At 42.8% G+C, this 16,362-nt stretch overlaps 1 protein-coding gene across 3 annotated transcripts in view; it reads left to right on the plus strand.

The window, feature by feature from the left end:
• The window catches only part of etv1 (ETS variant transcription factor 1), a 112,624-nt gene that overhangs the window by 74,155 nt on the left and 22,107 nt on the right, over positions 1-16,362 (plus strand). The window lies entirely within an intron of this gene.

Raw genomic sequence — 16,362 nt, forward strand, 5'->3', positions numbered from 1 at the left:
TACAAAGCGTATAGAACAGAGCTGTGTAGTGACTGTTAATACTGATAGCAGCAATAATCGCAGCTGTTCACCAAGGGACACTGCGCAGTCCGAATTGAATTTTGTACTGCATAGTCATTCTGGGAGGGCTGGCATGGTCTTTTGTGCATAGTGAAGGGGTCTGAGTACAGCATTTAGTGTAATTTATTACTGTAAATGTTAAATCTCATTTGTTTGCTTTTTATTAGATCTGGTCAAAATGGAGAAGGCAGGCAATTTAATTAGAAGTAATGTTATTAGGTCAGCCATTACTTTGATGAAGTTCAGAATGACACTGATGTTCCAAATTAACCATGTTACTTATTTTATTGGATAATCATTTGTGGAGATGGTTTTTAAAATGTAATTGTACTTGCAGCCTCTGTGCTAGTCATAAGTAAAGTATAAATATTATAACAGTGCTGTATTTCATTGGACTTAATGTACTTCAGTACCCTCAAGCTTCTGAAATAAGACATTTAGGGGAAATAAGATCATTTAGGGAGATGGACTTCTTTCTTTTTTAACAAAAGATGTCCCTGAAACAAAGCAGTGGGATACTTGAGTACGAATGCTTAAAGCGTTCATCTGAAATTCCTCTCTCCACTGTCTTAGTAGAGGCAATAACCTGTTTAAAATAAAGGGGTTATTGTCTCTACTAAAGTAGCAGGAAGAGGAATTTTAGAGCAATGCTTAAGAGTTTATACACTAGTGTCCCACAGTGTCATTACAGGGCATGTGGATATTAGATGACAAACCAAGAGGGTTCAGTCAGAAACGTGGACAGATATCTCATCAAATCAACACTGATGGTTTGGAGGAATTGTAGTGGGGTACATACAGCCAAACCACATATATTCCATAGTCCATGATATGCTTCAACAAGGAGATCGTGTTGTTGGGCAGATGTTGTCAGGGTGACACAGTGCAAGCTGTCGCTATTTCTTTCTAAAAATATCATAGAAATCATAGAAAGGTTACAGTGCGGAAGGAGGCCATTCGTCCCATCAAATCCACGCCAGCTCTATGCAAGAGCAATCCAGCTAGTCCCACTCCCCCGCCCTTTCCCCATTACCCTGCAAATTTTTTTCTTCCAAGTACTTAACCAGTTCCCTTTTGAAGGCCATGATTGAATCTGCCCACCCCCTCCCCCCCCACGCCCCGGCAGTGCATTCCAGATCCTAAACTCGCTGTGTAAAAAAGTTTTTCCCCATGTCACCTTTGGTTATTTTGCCAATCACATTAAATCTATGTCCTCTGGTTCTCAACCCTTCCGCCAATGGGAACAGTTTCTCTCTATCTACTCTGTCTAGAACCTTCATGATTTTGAATATCTCTGTCAATTCTCCTCGCAACCGTCTCTGTTCCAAGGAGAACAACCCCAGCTTCTCCAGTCTATCCACGTAACTAAAGTCCCTCATCCCTGGAATCATTGTATTAAATCTCTTCTGCACCCTCTCTAAGGCCTTTCCATCTTTCCTGAAGTGCGGTGCCCAGAACTGGACACAATACTCCAGTTGTAGCCGAAACAGTGTTTTATAAAGGTTCATCATGACTTCTATACTTTTGCACTCTATGTCTCTATTTATAAAGCCCAGGATCCCATATGCTTTTTTAACCGCTTTCTCAAACTGCCCTGCCACCTTCAACGATTTGTGCACATATACCCCCAGATCTCTCTGTTCCTGCACCGCTTTTAGAGTTGTGCCCTCTAGTTTATATTGCCTCTCCTCGTTCTTCTACCGAAATGTATCACTTCGCATTTTTCTGTGTTAAATTTCATCTGTCCACCCATGCCACTAGCCTGTCTATATCCTCTTGATGTCTTTCACTATCATGCTCACTGTGTACTACCCTTCCAAGTTTTGTGTCATCTGCAAATTTTGAAATTGTGCCCTGCACACCCAAGTCCAAGTCATTAATATATATCAAGAAAAGCAGTGGTCCCAGCACTGCCCCCTGGGGAACACCACTGTACACATCCCTCCAGTCCGAAAAACAACCGTTCACCACTACTCTCTGTTTCCTGTCCCTTAGCCAATTCTGTATCCATGTTGCTACTGCCTCCTTTATTCAATGGGCTACAGTCTTGATGATAAGCTTACTGTGCAGCATTTTATCAAACACCTTTTGAAAGTCCATATACACCACATCAACTGCATTGCCCTCATCTACCCTCTCTGTTACCTCATCAAAAAACTCTATCTGGTTAGTTGAACATGATTTGCGTGGTAAACAAGGTTGGTGAACTGCAACATCAAGGATATTTCTGGTGCTTCGGAAAAGAAAGACAAAGAAATACTGTGGCACAGAGATGGTTGTAGTTTTAATCTAATTTTTGTCATCAACTGTATGAGAACTGTAAAGTGTAAAGTGAATATGTTTATAAACAATATGGGTTTTTTGGAAGAACAACATTTTTATAAATACTTTCGTTTCTGTTTGATTTTGACTTCTCTTTTATCTTAAAGTATCAAGCTGCCTATTAGGCCTTCCCCCTTAACTTAATGTTCCTCTCCAAATCCGTAACCCTATATTAATAGAATTGTTTCCATCGGCTGTTTGTGTAACTGATCTGACTGTTATGGTGATATTGGAAAGTTTCTGCTGCTGCCACCCTTCTCACTCATGCTCTCTTGCTACTTTTTTCAGAAGTGCCTAACTGCCTTTCCATGTACTTGAGGCAAGCGGGTTTCCTGACTCACTCCAGCAGAACTGAAGTTGAGTTTTTAATTCTTCTAAATGTATTGCTTTGTATCTTTTAAAGCACCACACAGTAGTTTGATACATTTTTACTGTTGTGAAGTGTTGGGAAGAGGTTAGTCCTATTGGTGGCCCATCAACCCCTTCCCATTCCACAGTTGAGAGGACAGACAGGCACCCCGGCTTCTGCCGTCGATGCTAGGAGGTCCATGAGAACAGCCTGGAGGGATGATTCCCCCCAATCTACCCTGTCATCATAGCCCAGCTGACGTTGCAAGCTGACCGTGTGGGTGAGAATGGGCATCGACTCATGCCCCACCACGGCACGGCAAAGAGCCCACCTTTGCATCACAATTTGATTCTGATCGAATACTTCTAATTCTCGCAGTTCCGTATGCAATCTGTGCCCCAGTGATGATTATTTGATGAGCTTGACAGCATTCTTCTGTAGATTGTGTATGGTGTATTGATCTAACTATGATAGATAACGTTTAATTCAGTTATAAAATCATTTTCTGTTCAATTTGACTCGAGTCTGTTTCCTGATGCAAACTGCTGTACTATTTCAAATTAATTTTACCAGCCTCTCCCCAGAGGATGTCAGTCAACAGGCATGTAGTAATGCAGCTTGAGACATTGCTACCTAGACACTTTCACTCAGCTGCTTTCAGATCAGCCCTTTCAATGCAGCATATCTCTTGGCAACTTTCAAAATGCTAATTTTCCATCATATAATCCGTGAGATTCTGACATCAGTGTTACAAACTAAAAGTTGATAAATGTATGCAGCCAGAAAATATTTCTTCACCTCCTTTTAGTCAGAATAAGGTTTCTTTTAATAATTTTGGGGACTTATTTTTCCTATCCTGTTGCTGAATAGGGGCAGGTGCTAATTGGGCTATTAACATGGCTCAGGGACACCCCTGGTACAGACTTGTCCCTTGGCTGGGTCTAGTTCGGACAACAGGGCAAGAAACAGGAATACAGCTGTAGGCCTCAGAGACCTCTGACTGCGTTGCTGGCCACTGGCTTTAGAGTCTTCTGGCTACTGCTCTGCAGCACCAAAAGCCAGAATACCCCAGAGCTCAAAGATCCGATGGGTCAGTTTTCAAATATTAAAACTTTGGGGTCTTCTTCGGCTCGCTACTGGCCCTCTCAGATCCTCAGTTCTAGGGAGGTTCCCAGCACAAACACTCCACATGTTTATTGGGGCACCTCTAGGTTTGGACACATCATGGCTACAACCTCAGAAGGAAGAGGAAAGACCATTGAGAAAGTGGATACCACTCCTGCTTCTCCCATCTCTACAATAAGGTAAGTAAAAAAAGTTAAAATTTACCTTTCGGGAGGCGGCCTCTAGCGGTCCCTTTAAGGAATGCTGATTTGGCTGTCAAGCTCCTGAGAATACTAACTGCAGTACACATGGCGCATGCTGCGGTCAGTCGCTAACAAATTTTGCAAAGGGAGCTTGTTTCTGGCATGGGTCTTAGACATCTATGCAGAAGCCTTTACCAATATGGCGGGCAGTGCACTTCCAGCACGGGATGTGTGCACGCATGCCATTTCCATATTGTTTACTTGGGCGCCTGTTTTATGCCTGTAAAACGGGCGTGGCGCCAACAAATTTCTACACCCAGATGTTTTAAATACAATTTTTTTTGTCAGTTGTCAACTAGCTGGCGTAGCTAGTCCATGTACACGGCAGCAAAGCGCAGCAGCAATTTTCCTTCGCCCCCTTAGTGAGGTGAGCACCCCAGTAGCGCCAAAGATGGTGCAGTTGTCCACAAAGAATATGTCAAAGCCCCTGACTCTGAAATCTGGGGCTGGGCCAGAGGTGCATCGTGGAGTGGACAATAGCTCCCCCCCTGCCCCAAATCCACAGGCACCCACAGGAATTTCTAGATATTTCTTTTATTTTTTGCACACAATTATTATCACTATGAATCTTGTTTATGTACATTCTGATACACAGATGTAGGCACAAAACTGATTCAGGATTGCTTGGCTGTTACCTTGTGTGTATATAATAATATCTAGTTCTGATCAATGAAAATGGTGATAGAATATAAAAGTTTTTAGCAACACAAAAAGCTTATTAGGCCTGACAAGCCCTTCAATTTTTCAGTCATCTTCAATCAGACCTGCTCTTTATCTTCTTCAATTCCTCACCATTTATTGTGATACTGAGCCATAGATCCCAGTTTCAGCCCCGGTCTGTGTTAGATATCGATCTCGGCCAGGGCGATGGTTGTGCCACAGTATCCCTGAGCTAGTGAGGACAAAATAAGCCAGGGTAGCCTCTCTTGTTTGCCTCTGTTGGAAGGTCAATCTGTATGGATGTTGGGTGCGGACATGATTGATTTCAGCCATGGTGTCCTCCGTGATCAAAAGACCTGTCAACCATCACTGTCTAAATGACACATGTGGGCACTTGTAGCTTTACATTAGCCACTAACTTTGAGAGACTAGGAGAAAAAATTAGAGAAAGAGAAATACTCTGCAGTTACATCCATTGTCCTAGCAGAAAGCTATAGGCACTTTTTTATTTTGACAATATTTGATATATGTGTTTCGAAGTAGTTGACTATGCCCGATATAAAAGAATTGTATAAAAATTACATCCCCAGCGCAAAGCCTCATCCACCAGGAGCGCATTCTGGGGGTACGGGCATGTTGTCCCCACAGTTTAAAATCCATTTAAAAATAACGGACAGAAAACCATGTTCTAGATTACAAATAAACTTTGTATTGTCATACTGCGCTGTTATTCAATGTTTAGTAGGGGTTCTGAAGGTAGGAGGGGATCTGACTCCTGTAGAAAGTGTTGCAAGCTTCATGCAACATTGTGAATTCCAGGGTGAAAAATGAGCTCATGGAGTATATATGTCTCAGAGAGAATTTACAACAGAGTTGCATGTTACAGGTGGCCTTGTGGCATTGCATGTGTTTTTTTTAACTGACCTCAGTGCTCTGATAAATGCATCCTCAGTAAACAAACAGGCATTTAAATATACACATCTAAGTATTGTTTTTAAATTGTTTAAATTTTCTTACTCAAAGTTTCCCCCAATGTTTTTAGTACCATACATGATGAACAGCTTGGTAAGTGATTCACAGATGCTTGTTATAAAACAGCAGACTTATCAATAGCTATAAATACAGATCTGATAATAAATGCTACATAAACTATGATTGCAAGGTTGGAGCAGTGATTTTCAAATTTTTCTGGAAATACAGACACAAAATTGGGAACCCCTTTACAACCCCAAGGGTCCCCCTGTCCCAAATCCTGAAAAACAGTGTCAGCTACTCAAAGGAAAATAGTGCCTGTATTGCAGAAAATGTGCAGCAGCAGAAATAATGTACTAGTAAGTCAACAAATTCAGAAAAATAAGAAATCTGATGACAGATGGACTGAAATCTGATGACCTTGAGGATCCCCCTCCCCCCTCCTCTTAACAAGTGTCCTCTCTAGAGCTCAGGGACCTCAGTTTGAAAGCCTGTGGGCTAGAGGACAGAATACAAAATTCACAAACATCAAACGAGATTAGGTATTAAACCAAATTTAAATTTTCCATAGAGTAATAGATAAGTGAATTAGATTTGCATCAAAAGTTGTTACTGCCAAGTAGTTTTAAGTCCTTTAAGAAGGAACTGTATCAGTGTCTGGTTAAGAGTCAGATTCGTCATACAATGTATGGATAGAGATAATGAGATGTCCAGTGCATTATGGTTCGGTTTGTTGGGACAATGTGACATGCTATCTGTGGAATGCAACAAATCAGGGTACAATGTAGATTGTAAGGTTAGGTTAATATTCTGGAATTTTCCCTTGATTATTCTCAGGAGTTAGTGAGAAATTTCACAGGTTTATCTTCTTAGAAATGTTAGCCTGAAAACCTTTGCCTCACTCCACCTGTGTAAGTGCAGTGGAGCAAACACCATTGACATCTGTTCTTTACCCTGCTAGAGTATTTAATGTCAGATGGGGTCAACTGATTTACAAGGCATCGGTGGGCATCCATGCCAATGTGGGTGCATCTTGGGCATCTGCTGCAGAGGAGGGCAGGAAATGTGGTGCTGGATGGCCTTTTGGTTAGGTAGCCAGTGGTGGCACAAAAGAGGATCGCCCCCTCAATTGGAAGGCCCATCCAAGCAGGCAAATTAAGAATGTTCAGCGTCTTCTAAGCCAGGACCCCAGTGGATCCTACTTCCGACCCCTTGGCTGACCTGTACATCGGGTTCTGACCATTGCTGAGCTAGGGCCAAGAAAATTCCCAGCGTGGGAAATCCCTTCTTATGGCCCTGCCCTCTCCGACATCATGGGTTCACCCGTTGGGCATTAGCTGCCTAGCGGAATTGTGGCAGAGACTCTGCGTTTTTGGGTCCTGCCAGAATTTGCGCCTCCATTGGGCCAACTTCCGCTGGGGATCCGCTGTTGGGCCCAAGGAAATTTGGCCCATTACCTTTCTTTACTCATCTCCCTCAGGAAAAGGAATACATTTGGGGAGAGTTCATAGCATTGCAAATTGTGTATGGATCTGTTGGAATAGGCACAGTGTGGCGAACTGCCTTTTCTCATTCCACACTTACATTAGCTGTTTCTGAGTAAGGGAAGCTTTCAAGATCAAGAGGATTGGCAAGGTTGATAAAGGCCATTTGTTCACGGTGAAAAAGGGTTCAAATACCAGGGGGCACAAATTAAAAATGAGTAAACTAGAAGTAAACAGGGAAGTCACAAAGAATAATAGATTTATGGAATAAGTTCACTTAGAAAGGCATGAACTAATCAGGGACGGTCAACTTGAATTCACTAAATGAAAGTTTTTTTTGGAATTCGTAGGGCTCAACTTTGCAATGGTGGCGGGTTGGCAGCGGGGAGGTGAAGGTGTACGTGACAAACCTACATGAATAAAATTTACCGTTTCCGTTGCAATCGCATATTGATTGCTGATTATTAATGTCCTCTCCGGGTTTCGCGCCCGGCAGCTAGCCTGATTGACAGGCTGGCTGCCGTTAGGAGCTGCAACGTGAGGGAGGGGGGGCGAGAGAGATAGATCGAGACGTCATCCAGCGCTGGACTGGAAGACCGGGGTGGGGTGGAGAGGGGAACATTGGGGGTGGGGGGGGGAAGAGGGAAAGATCGGGGGGGAGAAGGGAAGATCGGGAGGACATCGGTGGGGGGTGAAGAAGGGGACATTGGGGAGGGTGAAGAGGGGGACATTGGAGCGGGGGACATCGAAGCAGGGTGCAACGGTAGGTTCATTTAGTGTTTTCACTTCCGTCTATGGTTTTTTATTTAGTTTATTTTGTTTCTTTTTCCCTGATCTGGCCCTAATCAGAAGCCGTGGGCAAGCTGCCCAAGTAAGTTAGAAATCGTTCTAATGACTTACTCCGTCACAGGTAAATTGCCTTAAGTACCTCAATGAGGTACATTTGGCTCTTTAACTGTCATCCCACCGGCTTTAATTGCCGGCGGGACTTCCGTTTTCGGGTCGCCGGTGCACACACAGGTGGGTCCCTTGGAAACCCAGAAGTCGGCGGGTTGGAGCCGGCTTCCGAACACAAACGGGATTTCCATGATTTTCGGGGCCCCCCGCCCCCAACACACCCCGCAATTGCCTCCTAACATCACCCTCATAGTGTATAGATAAAGAGAATGCAATGTTGCATATATGGATGTTCAGAAGGCATTTGATAAGATGCCACAGAAGAGAATTATTACAAAGTTAAGCCAAGTAGTATTGAGGTTTATATAGCTGCACGGATAGATGGCTACTACACAGAAAGCAAAGTAGGGTAAATAGATGTTTATTGATTGGCAGGATTGTGATAGTGGTGTGCCTGAGGAATCTATGCTGGGGCTTCTTGTTTTCACTTTATATAAATGATTTGGACATAGGCATAAGTGGAACGATATCAAAGTTTGTTGATGATACCAAATTAAGAGCATGGTAAACTTAGGAAGAATGCAGGAGATTGCAAGTGGAGGCAGACAGGCTGGCAAAGTGGGCATATATGTGACAGATGCAGTTCAGTGAAGATGAGCATGAAGCAATATATTTTGGGGAAAGGGCCAACGACAGGAGATATATCCTCAACATTATTGCCATTTATTTCCACGGGACTTCCCCCGATTGTTTGCCGTAATTTTGGTGGAAGATCTGCCATTCCTCCAGAGTTTCTGCGGATGTTCTGCCGAGCTGTGCCTGATGATTGGGAGAACTCCCACAGAAATCCTACCTCGAAGATTCTTTACAGAATGGAAGAGGAGAGATTTCTCGGGGTGCAGTTACATAGATCTTTAAAAGTGGGAGGTTAGGTAGAAAAAGCCATAAAAAGGGCAGGTGAGATTCTAGGTTTTATACATAGGGGCATTGAATTTCAAAGCAACGATGTGATGTTGAATTTATACAAGACGTTGCGTAGGCCACAATTTGAATATTACACACACACACTGGCCTCGGCATTTACGGGAAGGAGGGAAGGGACGGTCCTTAGCACCTTGTTCAACAAAGGGTGTAATGATAAACCCAGCAACTACAGGCCAGTCTGTTTAACCTCGGTGGTGGGGAAACTTTTAGAAACGATAATCTGGGACAGAATTAGCAGTCACTTGGACAAGTGTGGATTGATTAGGGAAAGCCAGCACTGATTTGTTAAAGGCAAATTTTGTTTAACCAACTTGATAGAGTTTTTTGATGAGGTAACAGAGAGGGTAGATGAGTGCAATGCAGTTGATGTGTATATGGACTTTCAAAAGGTGTTTGATAATTTTCCGCATAATAGGCTTATCATCAAGATTGAAGCCCATGGAATAAAAGGGACAGTAGCAACATGGATACAGAATTGGCTAAGGGACAGGAAACAGAGAGTAGTGTTAAACGGTTGTTTTTCGGACTGGAGGGAGGTGTACAGTGGTGTTCCCCAGTGGTTGGTGTTGGGACCACTGCTTTTTTTCATATATATTAATGACTTGGACTTGGGTGTACAGGGCACAATTTCAAAATTTGCAGATAACACAAAACTTGGAAGTGTAGTAAACAATGAGGATAGTGATGGACTTCAAGAGGATATAGACAGGCTAGTGGCATGGGCAGACACGTGGCAGATGAAATTTAACGCAGAAAAATGCGAAGTGATACATTTCGGTAGGAAAAATGAGGCGAGGCAATATAAACTAGAGGGCACAACTCTAAAAGGGGTACAGGAACAGAGAGATCTGGAGGTATACGTACACATACCACTGAAGGTGGCAGGGCAGTTTGAGAAAGCGGTTTAAAAAATCATACAGGATCCTGAGCTTTATCAATAGAGGCATAGAGTACAAAAGCAAGGAATTCATGATGAAACTTTATAAAACACTGTTCGGCCACAACGGAGCATTGTGTCCAGTTCTGGGCACTGCACTTTAGGAAAGATGTGAAGGCCTTCGAGAGAATGCAGAAGAGATTTACTAGAATGACTCCAGGATTCAGGGACTTTAGTTACGTGGATAGACTGGAGAAGCTGGGGTTGTTCTCCTTGGAACAGAGAAGGTTGAGAGGAGATTTGATAGAGGTATTTAAAATCATGGAGGGTCTAGACAGAGTAGATAGAGAGAAACTGTTCCCATTGGTGGAAGGGTCAAAAACGTGAGGACATAGATTTAAGGTGATTGGCAAAAGAACCAAAGGTGACATGAGGAAAAACTTTTTTACACAGCGAGTGGTTAGGATCTGGAATGCACTGCCAGAGGGGGTGGTGGAGGCAGATTCAATCATGGCCTTCAAAAGGGAACTGGATAAGTACTTGAAAGGAAAAAATTTGCAGGCCTACGGGGATAGGGCAGGGAAGTGGGGCTAGCTGGAATGCTCTTGCAAAGAGCTGGCACGGACTCAATGGGCTGAACGGCTTCTTTCCATGCTGTAACATTTCTATGACTCTACGATTCTAATCGGGAAAGATCGGGGGTTGGTGGATGGGGAGTCGGACCAGCAATTGGGTGAGAGGGGGAACTGTGACCGATAGGGGATTGGTGGGGGGTGGGGGGGAGTTGGACCAGCAATAGGGATGGAGGGGGAACCGGGAAAGATCGGAGGTTGGCAGGGTCGGACTGGCAATCGGGAGGGAGGGGGGACCAGGAGAGATGGTGTGGTTGGAGGGGGTCGGCTGATCGCAGCAGCAGATTTGCTTGAGGGGCCGGGAGGAACCTCTCTTTCGTCTCCTTGCCCACAAGCAGTGTTCTAAAAAGCATTTACCTGCTGGATCCGGCAGCTCCCACCTCCCTTTAGCTGCCGGGTTTCCCGAGCCCTGGGACCGTCCTCTCCAAAGCAGGTTACTCAGATGCCCCCAAACCCGCCACGGTTAAAACGGACGTAGGCATGTTCGCGGTGGGTTGGGGTCAGGTTTTGCATATTTGCCGATTTAACCCCTCTCCCGCCCATCATGGGGTGATTAAAATTCCCTCCATTATAAATTCAGGTCTCTTTTTGCTGTTGACATCACCGTGAAATGTTTTCCCTCACAAAACCATTAGTTCTTTGTTATGGTATAATTTCCATGAAATATATATTAAAAAATTTCCGAGTCAGTGATGGTCTCATGTGTGGCATAATTAGTAATCTAGCCTGTTTCACAATTTGTATACTTATTTTTCTGTTGTTATAAGATTTACGACAAATCTTGGAATAACTACTTGTCATGGAATTTATCAATATCAATCATCTGAATGCAGAGTTCCTGATGACTCGTGTCACAAATTTGCCAACTTCAAATTGTTTATCTCTCTGTTTACAATGGAGTTTAGAAATCTGTTTTCAGCGGGAAAGTTAGCGTCAAAACATTGTCCTTCAAACTTGAAGGTTCATCTGGAAGGAAATGATTTTAAAAGTTTTTCAATGAGGCAATAACCAGATTTATTTTGTTTTATTCTGTTCTTTGTGTGTGTGTGTTTGTGGGCTTTGCATTTGTGTGACTGTGTTATACGTGTGTTTTGAATGGGGGGTAGGCTAAACATTGCAATAAAATAAATATTTTACAATCTCAGCATTTTTACTAAATGTCCTGTTTACATGGAGGAAGTCTTGATGCGCCCTACATGGCGCTGAGCTATTTTCAGTATATTTTACCAGTGCACTGATTAACCCCTTCGACAAGGGTCAGCATTGAGTTATATAATGACAAGGGTCCCACTAAATCACAAGCCTCACTCTCTTCGTAGACTGCTACCTTTTAGTAAAATTCTATCTTTGAGGTCACATATAATTGTCCTCATTTTAACAATAGTGTTTCAGGTAAATTTTTAAGAAGTTTTTAATAACTTGCGATGTTGATCCTCTTAAATTCAGAAAGTGTGTATTTTGAGGGGGGTGAGTTGGATAGAATGGGCTCACAAGAATGATTTTCCAACTCCAGGTGCAGTCTGTGCAAGATCTGCTCATGTTGACAGCTGTTGCATGTCCAGGATCTAGTGTTCAATACACAGGCTTGATGGGTATATTTAATTTAAATAGCCCTGATCTGTTCTCTGAGGTGTTCATGTAGATACTTTTAATTTAAACGGGCTGTGATTTACCATCTAACATCCCATCCTAAATGCCAAAGTCATGTCCTATTTTCATTTGGTAAAATATAAAAAGAAATGGAATAAAACCAGGTGATGTGACTTTTTTTTGGGAAAGAGCCAATTCTTCTTTCTTTCTGTGTGGATATATGTACAATAGTAGATCCAGCACAGGAGGAGGCCATTCAGCCCATTGTGTCTATGCCATCTCTGAAAGAGCTATACATTTAGTCCCATTCCCCTGCTCTTTCCCCATAGCCCTGTAATTTTTTTCCCTTCAAGTATTTATCCAATTCTCCTTTGAAAGTTACTATTGAATCTGCTTCCACCACCCTTTCAGGCAGTGCATTCCTGATCATTACAACTTGCGTAAAAAAAAAATGTTTCCTCATGTCGCCTCTGGCTCTTTTGCCGATCACCTTAAATCTGTGCGTTCTAGTTACCAACCCTTCTGCCACTGGAAAGTTTTTCCTTATTTACTCTATGAAAACCGTTTATGATTATGAACACCTCTATCAAACCTCCTCTTAATATTCTCTGATGTGGAGATGCCGGTGATGGACTGGGGTTGACAAATGTAAAGAATCTTACAACACCAGGTTATAGTCCAACAGTTTTATTTTCAAATAAAACTGTTGGACTATAATCTGGTGTTATAAGATTCTTTACATTAATCTTCTCTGTTCTAAGGAGAACAACCCCAGCTTCTCCAGTCTCTCCACGTAACTGAAGTCCCTCATCCTTGATAGCATTCTAATAAATCTCTTATGCACCTTCTGTCAGGCCACTATGTCCTTCCTAAAGTGTGGTGCCCAGAATTGAACACAGTACTCAAGCTGAGGCCTAACCAGTGTTTTATAAAGGTTTAGCATATCTTCCTTGCTTTTGTACTCTATGCTTCTATTAATAAAGCAGAGGATCCCATATGCTTTTTTAACAGCCTTCTCAACTTGTCCTGCCACCTTCAAAGATTTGTTTCTCTATGGATTGAAAATTGGTTTATGGATTGAAAATTGGTTAACAGACAGCAAACTGAGAGTGGGAATAAATGGGTCTTTTTCGGGGTGGCAGGCGGTGACGAGTGGGGTACCGCAGGGATCAGTGCTTGGGCCCCAGCTATTCACAATACATATCAATGATTTGGATGAGGGAACCAAATGTAATATTTCCAAGTTTGCTGATGACACAAAACTAGGTGGGATTGTAAGTTGTGAGGAGGATGCAAAGAGTCTTCAGGGCAATTTAGACAAGTTGAGTGAGTGGGCAAATACATGGCAGATGCAGTATAATGTGGATAAATGTGAAATGATCAACTTCGGAAGGAAAAACAGAAAGGCAGAGTCTTATTTAAATGCTGATAGATTGGAAAATGTTGATGTATAAAGCGACCTGGGTGTCCTTTACACCAGTCACTGAAAGCAAACATGCAGGTGCAGCAAGCAGTTAGGAAGGCAAATAGTATGTTGGCCTTCATTGCAAGAGGATTTGAGTACAGGAGCAAGGATGTCTTACTGCAGTTATACAGGGCCTTGGTGAGACAACACCTGGAGTATTGTGTGCAGTTTTGGACTCCTTACCTAAGAAAGGATATACTTGCCATAGAAGAAGTGCAGCGGAGGTTCACCAGACTGATTCCTGGGATGGCAGGACTGTTGTATGAGGAGAGATTGGGTCGACTCGGCCTGTATTCACTCGAGTTTAGAAGAATGAGAGGGGATCTCATTGAAACGTATAAAATTCTGACAGGGCTAGACAGACTGGATGCAGGGAGGATGTTTCCCCTGGCTGGGGGTCTAGAACGAGGGTCACAGTCTCAGGATACGGGGTAGGACATTTAGGACTGAGATGAGGAGAAATTTCTTCACTCAGAGGGTGGTGAACCTGTGGAATTCTCTAGCGCAGAAGGCTGTGGAGGTCAAGTCACTGAATATATTTAAGAAGGAGATAGATAGATTTATAGACACAGAAGACATCAAGGGGTATGGGGAGAGAGTGGGAATATGGTATTGAGATAGAGGATCAGAAATGATCACATTGAATGGTGGAGCAGGCTCGAAGGGCCGAATGGCCTACTCCTGCTCCTATTTTCTACGTTTCTGAACCCCCTTTAAAATTGTACTATTTAGTTTTATATTGCCTCTCCTCATTCTTCCGACCAAAATATATCACTCCACTCTGCTCTGTGTTAAATTTCATCTGCCATGTGTCTGCCCATTTCACCAGTCCGTCTATGTCCCCCTGAAGCCTGTTACTATCCTCCACATTGTTTATTACATTTCCTAGTTTCGTGTCATCTGCAAACTTTGAAATTATACTCTCTGTACCCAAGTCCAGGTCGTTAACATATATCAGAAAGAGCAGTGGTCCTAATACTGACCCTTGGAGAACATCAATGTATACTTCCCTCCAGTCTGAAAAATGAGTGTTCACCACTATTCTCTGCTTTCTGTCCCTTAGCCAATTTTTTATTCATGCTGCCACTGTCCCTTTAATCCCATGGCCTCCTCCCTTTAATTTTGTTTTCCTTTCAAATCAAATCAATTAACTTTCAAAGTAACTAAAATGTAAATCTATAAAATCACAGTGGAAAACAGAATTAACATCCTAAAAAGTGTTGGTCAATGTTTGGATGAAGTGACTAAAATTTAAATTGCTGGTGCAAGCTTACAATGGATCCATTATAAAACCATCAGTCCATATTTATTTTACTTTCTTACAGGATAATATTTCCTTAGTTTAAATAATGCTAGTGATTGGAGCTGATGCAATAAGACAAAAAGCACATTCATATTTATTATTGATAGGCCCCGAATTAAGTTCTGTGGGATACCGTGAAAGAGACTCTCATCCTAGTAACAAAAATATATATTTGGGAAAAGATCCAGAAGTAATTGTGGGTGATTTCAAGAGATTGGGTAAGGATCGCTATTGGGACAAGCTATATGTCCAGACATAGTTGGTTAACATCTCAGCTTCTAGATGGGAAGGGCCAGGATCCATTACCTATGGCTGGACAGTGGAAAAACGTGAGTTTGTGAAAAATTATTAGGCCTGATTTTGCGAGGCACTAGTGCTAGCACGGGGCCTTGCAGGCAACAGGTGCCAGTCAGGAAAGTGGACCTGATTCTCACCACGTCTGATTTTCTGACAGACGATTTGGGTGGTGGCAGGAGGGATGCTTTTTTGCATAGTTCTTCATTTGGCTATTCTAACATGCATTTATGATGCCAAATTCCTTGCAAAACAAGTAGCACCTAAGAAGGTTGGGAGGATGAGAATTGCTGTTTCAAGTTTCATAGTGTTACATGATCTGGATGAGGGGGACTACAGCAGGAGACATCTTCCAGAGAAAACAGCCTGCTTCTTTCTTGAATGGAGCAAGTGGTTTTTAAAAAAAAGATTCTTGGGATGTGGGTGACTGGCAGGGCAGCATTTATTGCCCACCGTGAGGGCATTAAGAGTCAACCACATAGAGTGTAACTAGAATCACATGTAGGCCAGACTGGGTTGGGGTGGCAGGTTCTCTTCTCTGACGGACATTAGTTGAACCAGTTGGGTTTACGACAATCTGGTAACTTTCATGGTCGTTTTTTTAATTTAGTTTCTCAACTTGCCACGGTGAGATTTAAGCTCCTGACTTCTGGGTTGCTAGTTTAGTACCATAACCGCCAGGCAACTGTACTTGTCATATTTTCCAGCGGAAACATCTTTATTTCTTTCCCTGTGGAAAGGACATACCAAGTGGAGAGGGCACAGAACTTTTACCAACTGGCTGATTTCCTAAGAGTCCAATGCATTATAGATGGAACCCATGTGACCATCAAGGCTTTGCAAGTCAACATTATAACCCACATGAGCCCAAAGGGTATGCGCTCCGATACATGACTTCGTAAACATGATTCTGCACAACAGTGACCGTAATCCATAGAGGACCCGTGAGAGCTTATTTCGCCATTGTGCACTCCCAGTGAGGAGCAATGCTTACAAGGAGTGCAGGTCGGGAAATCGTATGCCCACAGCCCTTGATATTCTGTGCATTATGATAGAAAACTGATTTCCCAACCTGTGATACCTTTGAAGGCTGCTCCTTACTGGGA

Source organism: Heptranchias perlo, chromosome 2 (genome assembly GCF_035084215.1).
Source record: "Heptranchias perlo isolate sHepPer1 chromosome 2, sHepPer1.hap1, whole genome shotgun sequence".
Taxonomy (NCBI): Eukaryota; Metazoa; Chordata; class Chondrichthyes; order Hexanchiformes; family Hexanchidae; genus Heptranchias; species Heptranchias perlo.